Source organism: Macaca thibetana, chromosome 15, assembly GCF_024542745.1.
Source record: "Macaca thibetana thibetana isolate TM-01 chromosome 15, ASM2454274v1, whole genome shotgun sequence".
NCBI lineage: Eukaryota > Metazoa > Chordata > Mammalia > Primates > Cercopithecidae > Macaca > Macaca thibetana.
This window is the reverse complement of record NC_065592.1, coordinates 88,837,700-88,857,631: the sequence shown is the minus strand read 5'-3', so window position 1 is coordinate 88,857,631 and position 19,932 is coordinate 88,837,700. Positions and strand designations below refer to the sequence as shown.

General features: G+C 45.1%; 1 protein-coding gene across 2 annotated transcripts in view; it reads right to left on the bottom strand.

Moving 5' to 3' along the window:
* The window catches only part of GCNT1 (glucosaminyl (N-acetyl) transferase 1), a 45,572-nt gene extending 34,032 nt beyond the window's left edge, over positions 1–11,540 (bottom strand). Inside the window, exons 1-2 of one of the 2 annotated variants that reach the window (XM_050759629.1) lie at positions 11,387–11,540; positions 10,505–10,622 (exon numbers count right to left, since the gene is read on the bottom strand). The gene's annotated coding sequence lies outside the window, so the exon portion shown is untranslated. The remainder of the gene's footprint in view (positions 1–10,504; positions 10,623–11,386) is intronic. The other variant, XM_050759627.1, reaches the window with a different exon arrangement.
* Between the last annotated feature and the right edge of the window lie 8,392 nt (positions 11,541–19,932).

Sequence of the window (19,932 nt, the reverse complement as noted above, 5' to 3'; positions counted from 1 at the left end):
TGGAATGATAAAATATACACATTTCAAGAGAAACAAGACATGTATACAACATATTTATCACTCTTTAGTTTGAGCACTTTTTTTTTTGAGACAGGGTCTCGCTCTGTCACCCAGGCTTGAATGTAGTGGCCCAATCACGGTTCACCACAGCCTCGATTCCTGGGCTCAAGCAGTCCTCCCACCTCAGCCTCCTGAGTAGCTGGGACTACAGACACACACCACCACACCCAGCTAATTTCTGTATTTTTATGTAGAGATGGAGTTTTACCATGTTGCCCAGGCTGGTGTCGAACTCCTAGGCTCAAGCGATCTGCCTGCCTTGGCCTCCGAGAGTGCTGAAATTACGGGCATGAGCTACCACACCCAGCCTGAGCAATTACTTTTAATCCAGCAGTAATTTTCTTTTCCACTGGATAAACTGGAGTGGTATATCATGAGAAAGAGGCTGTTTTAAAGTTCACTAGCCAGCGAGTTCTCAGACTACTATATAAATATATGTATATATTTCATTTACATTATATACATGGCATATCTATATAGTTACATTTACACTTGACTTAGAGTCAAAGTCATATACACATACCCAGGACTTTGATTCAAAGTTTTTCATGACAAGCATGTAAAATTTCTTAGTATAGACCCTAAGAGTATCCTTAATACGTTTATTTAAAAATTATATGTGTATACTACTGTTCCTGGGGGGTCCTTCCTCCCAGAGCTCCCAAGATGGTGGGGGGTGCTTCCAAAATGGCGGCAAGTCTTGTGTTCTCTGACCTGGGGTTCTTGGCCTCACGGATTCCAAGGAATGGAATCTTGGGCCATGTGGTGAGTGTTATAGCTCTATTAGAAGCTGTGGGTCATGGAAGAGAACTGTGGAACCCAGTGACTAGTGTTCAGCTCGATTAGGACGAACCCAGGCACTTAGCCGTGCAGGAACAATGGCAAGCTTTAGGCCAATTAGGAGTGGCAATGGGTGCCTCCCTGGATCAGGAGCACAGCGGACACCCTGCCGGATCTGGAAGGATGGAAGTCAGCGGCGCATCTACGATGGCAGCAAACAGCAGTGGTGGATGGCGAGTGAAAGTTCAGCTCAAGCCGTAACACGGACCAGAAGAGAGTGCAATTGCAAGATTTAATAGAGTGAAAACAGAGCTCCCACACAAAGGGAGGGGGCCCAAATAGGGTAGCCGGCTCAAATGCCTGGGTTTATATCCCGATCATTGTCCCTCCTCCTATGCTCTCAGGAGATAGATGACTGGCTACTTCTTTACCTCCTGTTTTTGCCTAATTAGCATTTTAGTAAGTTTTCTTTCCTACCTGATTGGTCGGGTGTGAGCTAAGTCGCAAGCCCCGTGTTTAAAGATGGATGCGGTCACCTTCCCAGCTAGGCTTAGGGATTCTTAGTGGGCCTAGGAAATCCAGCTAGACCTGTCTCTCCCTACTGTACTAATAAATTACATGTATCATAATACAAAAACTTGGAAGATGCAATAAAACCTATTACTTCAATTACAGTAGTGCATTCCTGGTTCTGCTACCTAAATCTTGACACTTAGTTTCCTCTGTCCACCAATCACATAGGTTTTTGGTGAAATTCACCCAGTGGGTTTCAATCAATTGTAAAGACTAATAAAAATAGTCTGCAGGTGCCCTATAAAATTAACAAATGGATTAAAAACTCATTGATACTTTTCACTTAAAGTAGTTACACAATTCTATTTCCCAGTTTTTAATTTTTTTTTCCTTTGAGAGCTTTGGTAACTCACAAATGTACAATATTTTTTGGCAATATGTTCACATTACAATGAAAACATCTCCACACAGCCACTTCCCAAATGCCTCTCGGTAGCAGAAATTTATTTTGAAAAGTAATTCACTGTAAGACCCTCACGTTTACCTTGGATTTTTCCCTTCTCCCCAAAATATCTGACTACTGATAGGTATAGCAAAGTTGGAAAGAGGCAACACATTTGAAACCCCATCTTTCTGCTAAAGAGAGATGCAGACAACTGTAAGCTCAACCACTCTTACACATCTGGCAACAAGAGAACTAGGAATGCTCTGATGGGTGCAAAGGATGGCCCTGCTCCCTCCCCAGGGCATGGCAAAGGATGACAAAACTTCTACAGACTAAAGCAATGATTCTTTCTCATGCCATGACATATATACCAAAAGGCAACCACTGAACTTCAGTTTCAGCTGTCTTGGCTGAAGGGAGAGGGCTGAGAGAAATGCAGTATCTCAGTATACCTATCACCGGCTCAGGGACAAGTCTAGGTTGAGAGATGCTCTAATTTAAAGGCTTTGTGTTTCTAAAGTTAAACAACTCGATGACACCCTATAGCTCCTAACTTGCAACATCTCGCAGTATGCTTGATAGCCAGGTGAGCAGGGCTCCAGCTAGGCAAGGAATCCCTGTCTCCTATCCACCTTAGATTAAGGAACCACTTTCACCATACAGGACACAGGACTGAAGGAGGATCCGCACGCGGTGGCTCACACCTATAATCCCAGCACTTCGGGAGGCCCAGGCAGGTGGATCACCTGAGGTGAGGAGTTCGAGACCAGCCTGGTCAACATGGTGAAACCCTGTCTCTACTAAAAACACAAAAATTAGCCAGGCACAGTGGCACGCGCCTGTAATCCCAGCTACTCAGGAGGCTGAGACAGGACAATCGCTTGAACCTGAGAAGCGGAGGTTGCAGTGAGCTGAGATTGTGCCACTGCACTCCAGCCTGGGCAACAGAGCAAGACTGTCTCAAAAAAAAAAAAAAAAAAAAAAAAAAAACAACTGAAGGAGGGCCCACTGGCACTCCTGACCTTAAATGCTTATAAAATTGTAAATAGAAGTTCTTACACTTCCTTTCAACACCCCCAAAGGACTGTCATTCGCTTCCTGCTCTGGATACCAATATGATCTCAACCTTGTTTTCTGTCCTGCACAATTGGTCTTAGCCTTATTTTCTGTCCCACACAACTGACAAATGCTGTAAACTCCAGGCAGCAGGGACTGGAGCTCAACACAGCAGAGTGGCTTTAACTGGACTCAGGGCCACTCAACAGGCAAGTAGCTCTCAATCTGGTTTGTACACTGGAACCGTAAGGGAGCTTTCAAAAAGGACCAATAACTGAGTCCCCCTACCAGATATTTGATGGAATTGGTATAGAGTTTGACCTGGGTGTCAGATTGTTTTAAAAGCTCCACAGGTGTTCCTAGTGTATAGCCAACACTGAGAACCATGACGTGGGACATGAACCTGCATGGTGTGGAAGGGGGTTGAAAAGGTCCCTCCCCTCCAGGACTGTCACCCCTAGTGGCTTTGATGCCCATCAGAAGATCAGCTGAGGCGGTGGCTCACGCCTGTAATCCCAGCACTTTGGGAGGCCAAGGCGGGCGGATAATGAGGTCAGGAGATCGAGACCATCCTGGCTAACACGGTGAAACCCTGTCTCTACTAAAAATACAAAAAATTAGCCGGGCGTGGTGGCGGGCGCCTATAGTCCCAGCTACTCAGGAGGCTGAGGCAGGAGAATGACGTGAACCTGGGAGGCAGAGCTTGCAGTGAGCAGAGATCACACCAGTGCACTCCGGCCTGGGTGACAGAGCAAGACTCCATCTCAAAAAAAAAAAAAAAAAAAAAAAAAAAAAAGATCAACTGAGCATTTACTGCCTTTAGTTATCAAGCGTGTAAGGTCAAAGGTAGGAAGCAATTTGCAGAAAAAGCGGTGCAAGGCTATTTCAGGTGAACAGACAGGGCCAAGCTTCAAGGCAATCGTCATTCATAATACTTTCCAGGGAGCCAAACACAAAGCTTGGCACTAGAGAATGCTTACTAAATGCTGGTTGAAGAAATATCTGACTGCACACACAGACACACCCCAAACTCAGCCAATAGTTTTGCCACTTCCTTCAGAAAAAAGTCCTCACGATCCTGGTCCCAAAATCTAAAGCATCTTTATCCATCCTCTCCCTCCCTCCTTCCATCAGAGAACAATTTCTGCACTGTGTTCTCACCTTCTCTGAAAACTGGTCCTATCATTTATTTCACCCTCCTGCATCTTTAGGCTCTTCCTCTCTACCAGAAAATTCCCAGTAGTGGCCAGACACAGTGGATCATGCCTATAATCCCACACTTCAGGAAGCCAAGGTGGGCAGATTGCTTTAGCTCAGGAATTTGAGACCAGCCTGGACAACACAGACGGTGAGACCCATCTCTAGAAAAAAAATACAAAAATTAGCCAGCCATAGTGCTGTGCACCCTTGGTGCTACTTGAAGGCTGAGATGGGAGGATAGCATGAGCCCCAGGGGGTGGAGGTTGCAGTGAGCTAAGATTGTGCCACTGCACTCCAGCCTGGGCAACAGAAAGAGATCCTGCCAAAAACAAAACAAACAAACAAAATCCCAGTAGCATTAGAGCATGTTTAAATTTCTCCCATCTCAATCTGAAACAAAACAAAACAAAAACATCACAGACCCTTCATTTCCTCTCTGCCCCGCATGAATATCACACTTCTCAGTACCCTTAACAACAGGCCTCTCTTCTTCTACCAAATACAGTGATCAAACTCTATGGGCTCTATGGGTCCAGCCCTTTTCTCTTCTCATTCTACACCCTCTTTGGATGAGTGCTTTTTATGCAGTAATTACTTATATGCAACAGCTCCCAAACACGTATCTCCACCCCAGATCTCTTTCAGGAGTAGCAACTGTCTACTCCTTGTCTTTACTTGGATGTCTCACAAACAAAGCACACATCCAAAAAGGCATTATCTTCCCTCCCACACCTCGTGCCAACCCGCTCCTCCTCCCGTGTTCTCAATCATCATAATGGTTCCACCATCCCATCCTACTCAGTTGTTTATGCCAGAAACTTCTGAATCAACCTTGTTACCTCCCTCTCCATCAACCATCTCCAAATAATCACCGCCTTCTTGCTGATTTTCACTACAAACCCAATCTCACTCCATCTCAATCCCTCCCTGTCATTAAGCTTTATCCAGTGCTGCTACACCATCCCTGGGTGACTGCGAAAGCACTGTTTGTTCACATCCACCCTCCTCTTCCCCAGGGTGGCCACATGATCACACAGGCTGTGCCTGCACAAGTCTGGCTCAGGGGGCTAAAGCCTTTTGACCTGGCCCAGCTGGGACACAGTGCTGCATTTTTTCTAACTGGTCCACACAGAATAGAAGCCTTTCTTGCGTTTGCACAAAGACACCATACGTGCCAGCAGGACCTACCTCTCTAAACTATTCTCTACATAGCAAACAGCAATCATTTTACAAACTCAAATTAGGCCAGGCACGGTGGCTCACACCTGTAATCCCAGGACTTTGGGAGGCTGAGGCGATAGGATCTCTTGAGGTCAGGAGTTCAAGACCAGCCTGGCCAATATGCTGAAACCCCGTCTCTACTAAAAATACAAAAATTATCTGGGTGTGGTGACGCGCATCTTTAATTCCAGCTACTTGGGGCAGAGGTTGCCGTGAGCCGAGATTGCGCCACTGCACTCCAGTCTGGGTGACAGTGCAAGACTCCGTCTTAAAAAAAAACCAAAAAAAAACCACCTCAAATCAGAGTCAGGCACAGCAGTGCTTGCCTGTAGTTGCAGCTACGAGGGAGGCTGAGGCAGGAGGATCACTTGAGCCCAGGAGTTTGACAGCAGTGTGCTATGATAGCCACCGCACTCCAGTCCAAGCAACATAGCAAGACTGTCTCAAAAACAACAACAAAAAATCTCATTGGAAATTGGAGAAAATGAACTGGAGGAATGTGGGCAACCCTACTGCCTGCTCTAACATGGAAATTTGAGAGGATATTTCATCATATCAGGGATCTGCCTAAGAACATTTCTAGGAAGAATGTAGAAGTGCTACCTGGCCTAGTACCTGCCTTTGAGAAAATGTGAGAGAGATGAACTAAAGAAGTATATTCAATATTTTTAGTAGAATCTAGAGAAAACATAAAGGAATCGGGGCTTGCCGGGTCTAAAATAAAACTACTTCTAGTCAGATATGGTAGCCCATGCCTGTAGTCTCAACTACTTGAGAGGCTGAAGTGGGAGGATCACTTGAGCCTAGGAGTTCAACTGAAGCGTGCTATGATCACAGCTGTGAATAGCCACTGCACTCCAACCTGGACAACAAAGTGAGACACTGTCTTCAACAGAAAAGAACAACCTCAAATCAAAAACCCTTTAGTGGCCAGTAGTCAGTAGTGTGCCTGTAGTCTCAGCTACTCAGGAGGCTGAGGTGGGAGGATCACCTAAGCCTGGGAGGCAGAGGCTGCAGTGAGCCAAGATCGTGCCACCGCATTCCAACCTGGGCAACTGAGTGAGACCCTGTCTGAAACAAACAAACAAAAAGTGGGTTTCCACTATGCTGACATTAAAGTCCAAAATCCTAAGAATGACCCAAGAGGCCTCATCCCCAGACATATTTTCCTCTTGATCTCAACTCTTTCAGCCTGTAAGTTTATCCCCTAATGTACTTCACTAACTCCTACTAATCTTTCAGCTTTTTAAAAAAAATTTTATTTTTCACAAAAAAAAAAAAAAAAAAAAAAAAGAGATGGGAGTCTCGCTATGTTGACCTGGCTGGTCTCGAACTCCTGGCCTCACGCGATTCTCCCATCTCAGCTTCCCAAAGTGCTGGGATCACAGGTATGAGCCACCATGCCTGCTCCCAGGCCTTATTTTAAATATCATTTTTTAAGCAGGCCTTCCCTGAACAGTCTCTCTCCCTTAAACCAGGTTAGGTCTCAGGGTCACATGCTCCCCTAACGCCCTGTGCTTTCCTAAGTACCCCTTAGGATTGTGATAGCCTGAGCCGGTGTGACTATGTGTTTGTCTCATAAGCTCATAAGCTCATAAAGGCAGGGACCCTCCATCTCGTTCACAGCTGTGGCCCAGGAGCGAGCAATGCCGGGCATCTAACAGATGCTCAGTAAATAGTTGTTCAATGAATGCCTGAATAAATAGGTTGCTCCAGTACCCATGACTCTAATGAACAAAAATTTGGCTACCTCTTTAGCAAAGGAAAAATCAATCACAGGAGGATTTCTTAGTAACATTATTGCATTGATGACCAAATACACGCAGACTTCTCATTGGAAACAGAAGAACAATCAAGGAAGCAGAAACTCCAGGTGCCTAGTGGCAGCAGTAACATTTCACGGTTTAGATTTGCATTTGTGATCACAACCCTACTGTAAGCTATAAATAAAGAGTTTCACCAGGGCTAGCTCACCGGGGGGGGCGGGGGGGGGGAAACCAATGCAGTCACACTGGACCCTGTGCTTGGTTTAATGCTCTGTGGTCACCATGTTCAAATTCTTAATTTTTTTAACAAGGGGCCCCCAAATTATGTAGCCAGTCCTGAGTTTTACAAATTAGTTTGATTTCTGGAAGGGACCAGTGGATAGCTAATCCCCAGCTAAGGAGGCATCCTCTATAATCAAGGCTGTTTTTAACCTCCCTGAACACATGTAAGTCCTAATAAAGAGGGTTACATTTCTAGGACATGTTTTCTTCTGATATAAATTATACCATACATTATGTAGCGCTCCCTTTGAGAAAGTTGAGATTTTTTACATTACAGAGATACACAGCAGTCTTCGTTTTATTGCTGTTAGCTAAACAGAGGTTAATTTTTCTGAAAACTAAATTCTACGTAAAACTACCGTAGAATTCCTTGTTCATTTCCAACTTTTAAAACTTTATTAAATTTAACAAATGCACTGAACACTTGAAATTTCTTTGGAGATGGAAACTGGCAAGGCATGCTTCTCAGAGTAGGAAAAAGAAAAAAAAAAAAGAAAAGAAACCGGCAGGACACATTGGCCATTCACAAAGAACACTGATTTAGTTATCTTTATGATAAAGATGTTTCAAAAACGTCAGACGTTTAAATCTACAAATAGCTTCTCTAGTCATGAAGAGTCTGAAGTTAATTGTTAAGCTTATAAATGTTTAGACCATCTCAGAAACGTTTAGACCATCTTAAATACAGGTTCATTTTGTTCCTCAACCAAAAATGACTTTGTTCTCCAGGGAACATTTGCCTATGTCTGGAGACATTTGGGGTCATTTAACTGCAGGGAGGGTGCACTGGCATTTATTTGATAGGTAGAGGCCAGAGACACTGCTAAACATCTGCGATGCACAGGACAGCCCCCACAACAAAACTTATCTGGCCAAAAATGTCAAAAGTGTCACAACTGAGAAAGGCTGGTTTAAACTAATACATGGCATTTGCCTCAGATAGGAAACGTGACAGCACTAAGCCACAAATCCAGTGACAAAGCCAAGAATACAGACAGTCTCCACAAGAAACACATCTGGTTATATGAACAGTCATTTGGGAACTCCCTTTTTAAGACAGGGAGTTAGACATTTGACATACTGACCTGGAACCATGAATACATTTCTCATTAGAATAAATAAAAATAGTGACAAGAGTCCTTGGTTGGCTCTATTAAAAAAAAAATTATATATATATATACAGTATAGCTGAAATACCACACACTTCATAGAAAACAGAATTTGACCATCGATCATTTCCAGTAGTAATTTCTGTTTTCTATCACTTTCATTTCATGAAAAATATATAATATCTACATCACAGTTCAGAATTTTCCATTCCTCAGTGAATATAATCACCGTGTACATTAGCAGTTTTTAAGGCAGAGCTTTGCAAACAGATGATGCATGAAACAAGTTTGATTTTATTCTTCGTGAGTTTTTTGTTTTAAGATGGAGTTTCACTCTGTCGTCCAGGCTTGAGTGTAGTGGCACAATCCCTGCTCACCCCAACCTCCACCTCCCGGGTTCAAGCGATTATCCTGCCTCAGCCTCCTGAGTAGCTGGGATTACAGGTGCCCACCATCACACCTGGCTGATTTTTGTTTTTGTAGAGATGGGGTTTTGCCATGTTGGTCAGGCTGGTCTCGAACTCCTGACCTCAAGTGATCCACCTGCCTTGACTTCCCAAAATGCTGGGATTACAGGTATGAGCCACCATGCCCAGCCTCTTTGTGTGTGGTCTGTTGTTTTTTTTGTTGTTTTTGTTTGTTTGTTTTTCTTTTGAGACAGAGTCTCACTCTGTCACCCAGGCTGGAGTGCAGTGGCGCAATCTTGGTTCACTGCAACCTCCACCTCCCGGGTTCAAATAATTCTCTGTTTCAGCCTCCTGAGTAGCTGGGATTACAGGCGCTCAGCCACCATACCCAGCTAATTTTGGAATTTTTAGTAGAGACACGGTTTCACCATCTTGGCCAGGCTGGTCTTGAACTCCTGACCTCGTGATCCACCCTCCTCAGCCTCCCAAAGTGCTGGGATTACAGGTGTGAGCCACTGCGCCTGGCCCTCTCTGTGTTTTAAAAAGGAAAAAATACGAGCCAATATTTAAAATCAGGCTTTACATTTTTTATTTTTAAGTAAAAGTTCTCAGCTATTCATGGAAAAAAAAAAAAAAAAAAGGAAGAGCTGCCTACACTGCATGGCTTCATGGGAATTCCTGCATGGATACTGGGTGGAAATGGTCACTATCCACCCAGATTTAGCAGGTTCCTCTGCAGTCACCTGGGCCCACTCAAGCACTCTCGTGCATTGCCTGTTTAGTCCACATGGATAAAGTGGATTTTGTGATCCCAGTTTTAGGGAAAAACGTTTTTCTTACTGTTAAGCAATTCGATCACAAATGGAAAAGGAGTAACTCCTTAAAAAGTGAGTGGAAGCATTGCTATCATTAATCAAGAATGAACTATAATTAATGAAGGACAGAATCTAGTACAAACTTGGGGCCAAGGCTAAGGAGGTCCTTTACAGGGCCAAGCTGAAGGACGGACAGAGGAGGTGGCAGTGACCGTCAAACCCTCGTCATGAAATGGAAAAAATATCAACCTCTCGGCCAATAAAACACTTTTTAAAAGTAAATTCACAGTTTGGTATATTGTATTCAAAACTAAAGGAGTTTGTCATTTCTAAGAAATCAGTTTCCCGATAGTTCCATTTTAAAGGCCTGAAAAAAATTCCTTTAAGAAAAAGCAGGTATCTACACAGTCTGAGTTTTCCTCCCTGCCAGAACTGAAATCTGTTACCAAAGCCTCCAGCAGGGGGGCCTGCCTGGAATTGCCTAAGCTCCTAGCAGGTAATTTACACTGATCTTTAAAAACTATTAACCCCTCCTCCTCCCCTCTATAAAACAAACCGGCCTTTCAGAACAGCTCTGGAAGGGGGGCAGAATGCCAGACGAGGAGACAACTTCCAGACCACGTCTCTCACCTCCCACCCATCAAATTCAGCCCACAAAAAGCTGTGGCCGCATTCTCATCTCAAGGCACCATGGCTTTCTTTGAACACCATATATCCTCCCAATTGGCCTCTTGCCCCATTATGTGTAAAAAAACGACTCTCTTTTCTGCAGAAAGAAATAACAAGGCAAAGGGTGTACAGGGCAACGTTTATATGCATCTACAGCATGCCAGGTGCCTACAGAACCTACCTCGGCCTAGGCGGCCAGTGCCCCAGCCGGGATCTGCAAGCGCCCTCATCCACGCTGGGAGACGGGAAGAGGAGAGGGAGGCGTGACAGGCGAGGGTGCCTGTGCTGCGCAGAAAGCGCTGCCAGGAGAAAAGAAGCAGTGAGCAAGGGCTTCTTGCATTTCAAAAACCTAATAACCTAATAACCAAAACTTGTAGGAATCTGCCTGAGATACTTTAAAAGAAGAGGAAAGAGAAACCTAGGAGGGGGTAAAATGCGTTTAAGACGAATCACTTGTTTTCGTAATAGACACTGCGCGCGAGTTTCCTAGACTGCCGCGAGAAGAAAGAAAGCGAGGGAGCAGGAAAGGAGAGAGGCTTCGGAGCCCCTAAACTAACGTCTCCTTTTCTATTAGTAACAGTTTGCTCTAGGGCGTGTCATTTATTATCCTAGCGTTGGCCTCTTTATCAGTAAAGTAGGGGTGAAAGTGCCTCTTAGCCGGGCTGGGGTTAGGATTCAATGAAGTTAAATGAAGTTAAGCCCCTGGCACCCAAGGGATGGCAGCGAGTCTTTTCGTCCCCTGCCTATCCACGCCCGCAGCCAATCCCTCCGACGTCTAAGCCACACTGACCAGGGTCAAGAGGCTAGAAAGTGACTTTCGGGGGACACGGGGCATCGGCGTCCCAGCCCCACTGAGCGGACGGAAAATGAGGGTGAAAGGAGGACGCGCCGCTCCATCCCGGTACCGGGCGCACCCGGGTTCTGCTTCTTCCTGAGCGGCAGAGCCCAGCCCGCCCGGGGCCAAGGGGTACTGGCTGAGAGCCGGCTCCCTCCCACCCATCCTTCTCTGCCCTCCCCCACCGCTGGACGGCCGAGCAGGGGAACACGATGGGGAGTCGGTTACCTGGAGTGGGCGCCTGGCCCCGGAGTCGCAGGAGGATGCGCTGCCGCTCCTGGTCCAGCAAGATCCTGCCCCGCGCCGCGCTTTAGACGCTCCGGAGCTGCGCCTGCAGCCCTAGCACCGGCGGGGCCCGCCCCGGGGCCGCCCCCAAAGGCCCCGCCTTTCTAGGCCCCGCCCATCACGTCCCCGCCTCGCCCACCTGCGCGGGCGCGGGGCTGGAGACTTGCTGTGGACTCGCGGTGCCCGCCTCGAGGCGAGGGCGCCCTCTGGGCACTGACGTGGTCTTGGAGGAGCGCTGCGGTCCCAGTGCTTCCTCGCTCCTCTTCCTCACTGTGCTCTGATTCGTAGAGCTATGTGTGTGAGCGGCGTCTTTTTAAATATTTTATGCCTCCCTTCCTCGAAAGCAGGAAACTCGAGAAATGCTGCCTTTTCTGATTTTAAATATGAAAATATGTTCTAGAAAAACAATATAATTAAATCCCAAGCTTCTTGATATGTAAAATTTAGAGATAACCATGTAGGTGTTTCTTTTCTTTCCCCTAATGAAACTGGCTTCCTAAATTTAGCGTTTAAGAACTCATTACATTCATGTGTATTTCCACATAAAAATTAAGATCAAATTAAACTGGAACAATCCACCATGCTGTGGAAAGTAGGATAAAACCTTCCCCGCCCTTATAGCACAGAGCTTTGTGTCAGTTATGAAAGTTGCCACAGTTCTCTTTGCAACAAGAGGAATACTGTATCTGTGTCTTCTTTCGTTGGATTTTTAGCTCCTAGAAAGCAGAACGAGGTCTTATTTGTTTCCATGTTGTTATAAAACAAAATTCTGGCCGGGCGCGGTGGCTCACGCCTGTAATCTCAGCACTTTGGGAGGCCGAGGCGGGCGGATCACGAGGTCAGGAGATGGAGACCATCCTGGCTAACACGGTGAAACCCCGTCTCTACTAAAAATACAAAAAATTAGCCGGGCGAGGTGGCGGGCGCCTGTAGTCCCAGCTACTCAGGAGGCTGAGGCAGGAGAATGGCGTGAACCCGGGAGGCGGAGCTTGCAGTGAGCCGAGATTGTGCCACTGCACTCCAGCCAGGGCGACAGAGCAAAACTCCGTCTCAAAAAAAAAAAAAAAAGAAAAAATTCTAACTTGGAGGCCATTACACTGTGATATGTTTGACACCTGCCTAATTTGTCAACAAAAATTAACATAAGATGATGATGTAGGGGAAGAAAGACTTCCCCTCTACTCTCTGAGGGTTGGATAACTAAGTCTATGAAATAAATTGACAGCAGGTAGATTAACAAGAGAAAAAGTATGCAGATTTCTTGTAGGAGGTAGCACAGGAAAGAAAAATTAATATTCACTCTGCCTCCCCCAACAAAAACTGAAATTTTAGGAGTTTGTGTACCCTCTTCATTGGGGAGGGACAATTTAGGGGAGAGGAAATGATTTTGGGGAAAACTCCTGAACTCCTTCAATGGCTAGCTTTGTTTAATGTCTCATGAAATTTTTCACGAGCAATTCAAGCATAATTGTTAAGAGCAACTGAATTAGGTAAATGTAAATGGAATAAAAGTTTATAAATAAACTTTAAAAAATGATGTTTTATAAAATTTGTCTACTTAAAAACAATTTTAAAAATCTTTTTTGGTAACTTGAAATCTCCAACATATTAAATTAAGTAATAGATATTCATTAAATGTCTGAGTCGTTTGTAAGTTAAAATACTGACATATTAATTGCTAAACATAAGTTTAAAGTATAGCTGGGGCCAGGTGCAGTGGCTCATGCCTGTAATTCCAGCACTTTAGGAGGCCAAGGTGGGCAGATCACCTGAAGTCAGGAGTTCGAGACCCGCCTGGCCAACATACCAAAACCCCGTCTCTACTAAAAATACAAAAATTAGCCAGCCGTGGTGGCATGTGCCTGTAATCCCAGCGACTCGGAAGGCTGAGGCATGAGAATTGCTTGAACCCGGGAGGTGGAGGTTGCAGTGAGCCAAGATCGTGCCACTACAGTCTGGCCTGGGCAACAAAGCAAGGCTCCATCTCAAAAATAAATTAATTAATTAATTAAAGTATAGCCGGCTGTTTGCAATGGCTCACGCTTGTAATTCCAACATTTTAGGAAGCCAAGGTGTGAGTATCCCTTGAGCCTTGAGCCTGGGAGTTTGAGATCAGCCTGGGCAGCATAGCCAGACCTCACCTCTACAAAATAAAAATAGATAAATTAGCCAGGGGGGGTGGCCAAGCAATAGATTTATGAATTAACTTTTAGAATATATCTTGTTTGTCAGTTGGATACTGCCTGTATACCATAAGTATAATCCATTTTGTGTGTGTGTGTGCATGACAGGGTCTCACTCTGTTACTCAGGCTGGAGCACAGTGGTGCAATCACAGCTCAGTGCAGCCTCAACTTACCCCTGCTCAGGTAATTCTCCCACCTCAGCCTCCCAAGTAGCTGGGACTACAGATGTGTGCCACCAATTTTTTAGCTAATTTTTTGGTATTTTTTGTAGAGATGGGGTTTCGCCATGTTGCCCAGGCTGGTTTTGAACTCCCAGGCTCAAGCAATCCACCCACCTCAGTCTCCCAAAGTGCTGGGATTACAGGTGTGAGCCACCTTGCCCAGTCCACTTATTTTTAATTCCTGCAATAACATACACCCATAAATCTATACAAGTAGTTTAGAAGGTATTTCTGGAATGCTTAGGGGTGTATCAGTCAGGGCCCAGTCAGAAAATAGAAATCACAGCAATTATTTTTACAGAGAATTTAAGGTCATGAAGACTGGCAAGGCAAAAACATTGCAGTAACAGAGAGAGAAACTGCAGGAAGCAGCTGCCATGCACAGAGCTGGGTAGAGGGGAAGTGTTGGGGTTGTTGGAACCTAAGAGCCGGGAGAGGACCCCTGGTTGGCTGGGAGTCAGACCTCAAAGGAGGGGGTAGTACCTAGCTGGTGCTCTTATCTCTGAAGGTAAAATTGAGGCTGGATGGGACCGGGTGGATTAAAACAAACAAACAAACAAATCTAAGAAACTGGAACCAGCTGCTGCTGCAGCCAGGGGGAAGAGCCATTGTTTGGTAACACGGACAGGAACAGTAAGCAGCTATAAAGTAGCAAGTCCCTCTCCTCAAGCACCCCTTATAAGCAAAACCTTATAGGAAATGTGATTTGCTGAGTCTCAGCCCTGGCTCACAGGGCAGAGGATAGAAGCTTGAGTTTCCGCTCTAAGACATACTTCAATAACCGGCACAAGGAGCAAACTCATGATCACAAATATCCAACTCTCCTAATATTATAGATGTGGGAAAGTGTCTGATAAACACAGCTGTCATAGTAATGATGAATACAATAGCAATATATTCTCAAAATGTCATAATAAAACTATAGTTACAAGTCCAATCAAATAATGGGACAGAGGCCGGGCATGGTGGCTCATGCCTGTAATCCCAGCGGTTTGGGAGGCCAAGGCAGGCAGATCTCTTGAGATAAGGAGTTCCAGACCAGCCTGGCCAACATGGGGAAACCCCATCTACTAAAAATATAAAAATTAGCTGAGTGCGGTGGCGCACACCTGTAATCCTAGCTACTGGGGAGGTTGAGGGACGAGAATCAGTTGAATCTGGGAGGTGGAGGTTGCAGTGAGCCAAGATCATGCCACTGCACTCCAGCTTGGGCAACAGAGCAAGGCTCCATCTCAAAAATAAATAAATAAGAATACATTAAAAAAAAAATAAGGGGATGGTGTTGCTTGACCTATACTTTGTGTTACTGGAGAACAGTGAAGATCTTCTCCCCCTTTTATTTTCTGAGAAACCACTAACTACATAGAACCACCTTTCCCCAGATGACTTAGGTAAGCATCGCATCGTGGATAACATCCTTTCACACCTACGACAAAGCCATAGACATGCCCTCCAAATTTCCATTCTCATCTTATAAATGGTTAGCTGAACCATTTGCCCCTACTGATCAATCTGGGCAAATACCTTACTTGATCAAACTTCAGTCAGGCTTTTCTCCTTCCACCAGGTCTTTGCCCTTTAATCTAGTCTTAGCCTAAACCAGCATTGGAATTGGGAATAAGCCCCTTAACATCCTGTATTAGTCTGCTTTCACACTGCTATAAAGACATTTCTGAGACTGGGTAATTTATAAAGAAAAGAGGTTTAAAGGCTGGGTGCGGTGGCTCACACCTGTAATCTCAGCACTTTGGTAGGCTGAGGCGGGCAGATCACGAGGTTAGGAGTTCGAGACCAGCATGACCAACATGGTGAAACGCTGTCTCTACTAAAAATACAAAAATTAGCCGGGCGTGATGGTGCATGCCTGTAATCTCAGCTACTCAGGAGGCTGAGGTAGGAGAGTCGCTTGAACCCAGGAGAAGGAGGTTGCAGTAAGCTGAAATCATGCCACTGCACTCCAGCCTGGTGACAGAGTGAGACTCTGTCTAACAAAGAAAAGAAAAAAAAAAAAGAAAAGAGGTTTAATTGACTCACAGTTTTGCATGGCTGGGGGGTCTCAGGAAACTTATAATCATGACAGAAGGGGAAGAGGCACCTCTTACATGGTGGCAGGTGAGAGAGAGCAAGCAAGAGCAGGGAAAACAGCCTTATAAGACCATCAGATCTCCTGAGAACTCACTATCACAAAAAAAAACATGAGGGAAACTGCCCCCACGATCCAATCACCTCCACCAAGCCCCTCCCTCGCCACTTGGGGATTATGGGGATTACAGTTCAAGATGAGATTTGGGTGGGGTTTGGGTGGGAGCACAGCCAAACCATATCACATCCCCTCCCAAGAAGCCCTTTCCCAGCTGACCACAAAGAAACTATGTCCTGATCAATTGCCTGATCAGGCCACCTGCTCATCCCACTCCCTGATACTGGTTCTTCTTCCTTTTTTTTTTTTTTTTTTCTTTTTTGAGACGGAGCTTTGCTCTTGTTGCCCAGGCTGGAGTGCAATGGCACAATCTTGGCTCACTGCAACCTCTGCCTCCCAGGTTCAAGCGATTCTTCTGCCTCAGCCTCCCAAGTAGCTGGGATTACAGGCATGCGCCACCATGCCCAGCTAATTTTGTACTTTTAGTAGAGACGAGTTTTCACCATGTTGGTCAGGCTGGTCTCGATTTCCTTACCTCAGGTGATCTGCCCACCTCAACCTCTCAGAGTACTGGGATTACAGGCATAAGCCACCGCACCCAGCCAATACTGGTTCTTTTTAACATTGTTTACTAGTCCCAGTAAAAGAAAAGCCCTTTTCCGCCTTACCTTTCAAAAACTTGCAGATCTTATGGTTGAAGCATTCTATTAGAATGCTGTCCCTCCCCTATTGCAACATTCTCTTCTTAGGTTGCAATACTCCTTTTAAACAAAGTCTCTCCTTACCTAGGTCTGGATTGGGTTTTTATTTGACAGTTCTCGTTGCTGTGATCCAGCTCAAGACTGGAACTCACCTAGGGACCTCCACAAGCCCCACCCAGGTAAAGGTGCCATGTTCAGGACTTGAGGACTCTTGGGTGCGTTCAAGTCTTGAACTAGCGCTCTGGCCATCTTGTCTGTTGAAGAACAGTAAAAGGTTACTTTGATTGTTTTAGGCAAAGAGATGCTTTGGCCCTCCTGTGAGACTTCTGTGTTTTTCAGCTCCTCGACCTGGGGATTGTTCGAGGGAATTAATCAAGTGAGACTTTTTCTTGGCTCCTTTAAAGATTTTTTTCTTTGGGCTAACTATCCACTAATGCCAGGGTAACTCTCACTCTATCAGATGCCCTCCTCTTCCCCCACTGAGTATATGCCATTATGGCACTAAGTCAGTTTAATAGCCTCAAAAATGGCAAAATTTACTAAAGGTAACCTAGAACCTCAAAGGCCTCTTTGGGAAACATGAGATCTCCCTAAACCAGCTCATCTAGGACTGCTCCCTTCCCATCATCCCCATCCCTCCGTTTTTACCACTTTAAACCTTCTCTTTTGTTGCCTTGAATTCTTTAATCTGTCTACCTCCTTCACCCCTCTACCCATTCCTACAGACCTTTTCCTACCCACTCCAGCTCCTCAACTCATGGTCACTCAAGATTTAGGCTTCCCTTCTGTTCTGACCACCTTCTCTTCACACCATTGGTGAAGGAGGGATCTTCTGCACTAAATAGTATGAGATGGCTGAACAGATGGTACTCAATACTGGACGGATGAGATTGGCTACAGTTTTTTCAGTTACATACAGCCTAAGGGATGAGGAGGTTGTTGCATGCCAGGCAGAGCTACACGGGAATTGCATTTGAAAGTAGACTGAAGCAGCAGGGGCTGTGTGAGGCAGGCTTTGTAGTAATAGCACAAGAGTGAGGTAACCTTTTGTTCCATGGGAGGATGTAATTGGCTTGTTCAAATAGTTCTGTGGGCTGGCAGGGAGGTAAAGCTCCTTAGATTGAGGATTAAGTAGGGTATAGCTGGTCTGGCTGAAGGGGAAACTAGCTGGGTAGGGAGACTTTCCCACTTCAGGGGTGATATGGTTTCGATCGGTGTCCCTACTCAAATCTCATATCAAATTGTAGTCCCCAGTGTTGGAGGCAGGGCCTGATGGAGTGTAATTGAATCATGGAGGTGGTTTCTAATGTTTTAGCACCATCCCCCTGGTGCTGTCTTGTGATAGAGTTCTCACGAGATCTGGTTGTTCAAAAGTATGTGGCACCTCCTCCCTGCCTCTCCTCCCCCTGCTCCAGCCATATAAGACGTACCTGCTTCCCCTTCAACTTGTGCCATGATTGTGAGTTTCCTGAGGCCTCCCCAAGCCATGCTTTCTGTACAGCGTACAGAACTGTGAACCAATTAAACCTCTTTTCTTTGTAAATTACCCAGTCTCAAGTAGTTCTTTATAGCAATGCAAGAATGGTCTAATATAAGTACCTAGATCATTTCTAAGTAAGATAGAATAGTGGAGCATAATTTAAAGCTTACATAAATTTTTTTAGTACAGGGAGGCTAAATATATTTTGGTCTGCTAATGATGTGTTCATTCTTGCCACATTGAAAAGTTGTACTGGCCAGGCATGGTGGCTCACGCCTGTAATCCCAGCACTTTGGGAGGCCAAGGTGGGTGGATCACCTGAGGTCAGGAGTTTGAGACCAGCCTGACCAACATGGTGAAACCCCATCTCTACTAAAAATACAAAAATTAGCTAGGTGTGGTGGCAGGGGCCTGTAATCCCAGTTACTCAGGAGGCTGAGGCAGGAGAATCACTTGAACCCAGGAGGCAGAGGTTGCAGTGAGCCAAGATCACATCATTGCATTCCAGCCTGGGTGACAGAGTGAGACTCCATCTCAAAACAACAACAACAACAACAAAAATAAAAATAAAAAAAGAAAGAAAAGAAAAGAAAAGTTGTACTATAAGGAGTATATGGCTATTAAAAAGTCACAAGATATATAACCTTAAGCTTGACTAGTCTGCTACAATATGCTGGTGTATGACAGATAGCTAATAGTTTTCTCGGTAGGTATATTAACTTTGCTAGTATGTCATAAGAAAGTACCATGGACTGGTACTTCAAACAACAGAATTTTGTTTTCTCACAATTCTGGAGGCTGAAAGTCCAAAACTGAGTGTCAGCAGGGTTGGGTTTCTTCTGAGGCCTCTCTCCTTGGCTTGTAGATGCCAAGATTAGTATTTCTTGGGCCTTTAATATTAAACCTTTTCATTAATATTTCTAATATCTAATAAATAATAATATTTCTAATATTAATATTTCATAATGGTAGGCATTCCTCATTTTAAGATACCTGACCCTTAAACAATTGATCTTTGCCACCACCTCTCAACAGATGCTTCAGCTGGTTTTGTCAGAACGACACCAACCAGAGTCCCCAGGAGATTGTTTCTTAGTCCCTGACTCACCCCATGCAGGAGGCTTAGGATTGCATCTGAATTGCTCAGTGGTGAATAATATTCATTTATCATCAACAAAAGGAAGGTCAACAGTGCTGATCTTTGCCAGAGACTCGTTTTCCTGAAAAATAGCACTGGCTAAAGAGCTCTCCTCATCCTTTTGTGATAGCCACCCATCCTCTTCTTTCAATAATCCTTTTGAATAGTCTCCCCTTGCCTAAATCCAGATTTGTTTATTTTGACAAATGCTACAAAATTAGTTTTGAATTGTTTTAGAAATTTAATCAAATTACATTGAAAGGAACATGAGGAAGACATAAAAGAGTAAGGTACGACTTCCAAAGCATGAAGATGAAGAAAGCAAATTCAATCATAAATATACCGTCCAGAGGCCGGGCGCGGTGGCTCAAGCCTGTAATCCCAGCATTTTGGGAGGCCGAGACGGGCGGATCACGAGGTCAGGAGATCGAAACCATCCTGGCTAACACGGTGAAACCCTGTCTCTATTAAGAAATACAAAAAACTAGCCGGGCGAGGTGGCGGGTGCCTGTAGTCCCAGCTACTCGGGAGGCTGAGGCCGGAGAATGGCGTGAACCCGGGAGGCGGAGCTTGCAGTGAGCTGAGATCCGGTCACTGCACTCCAGCCTGGGCGACAGAGCGAGA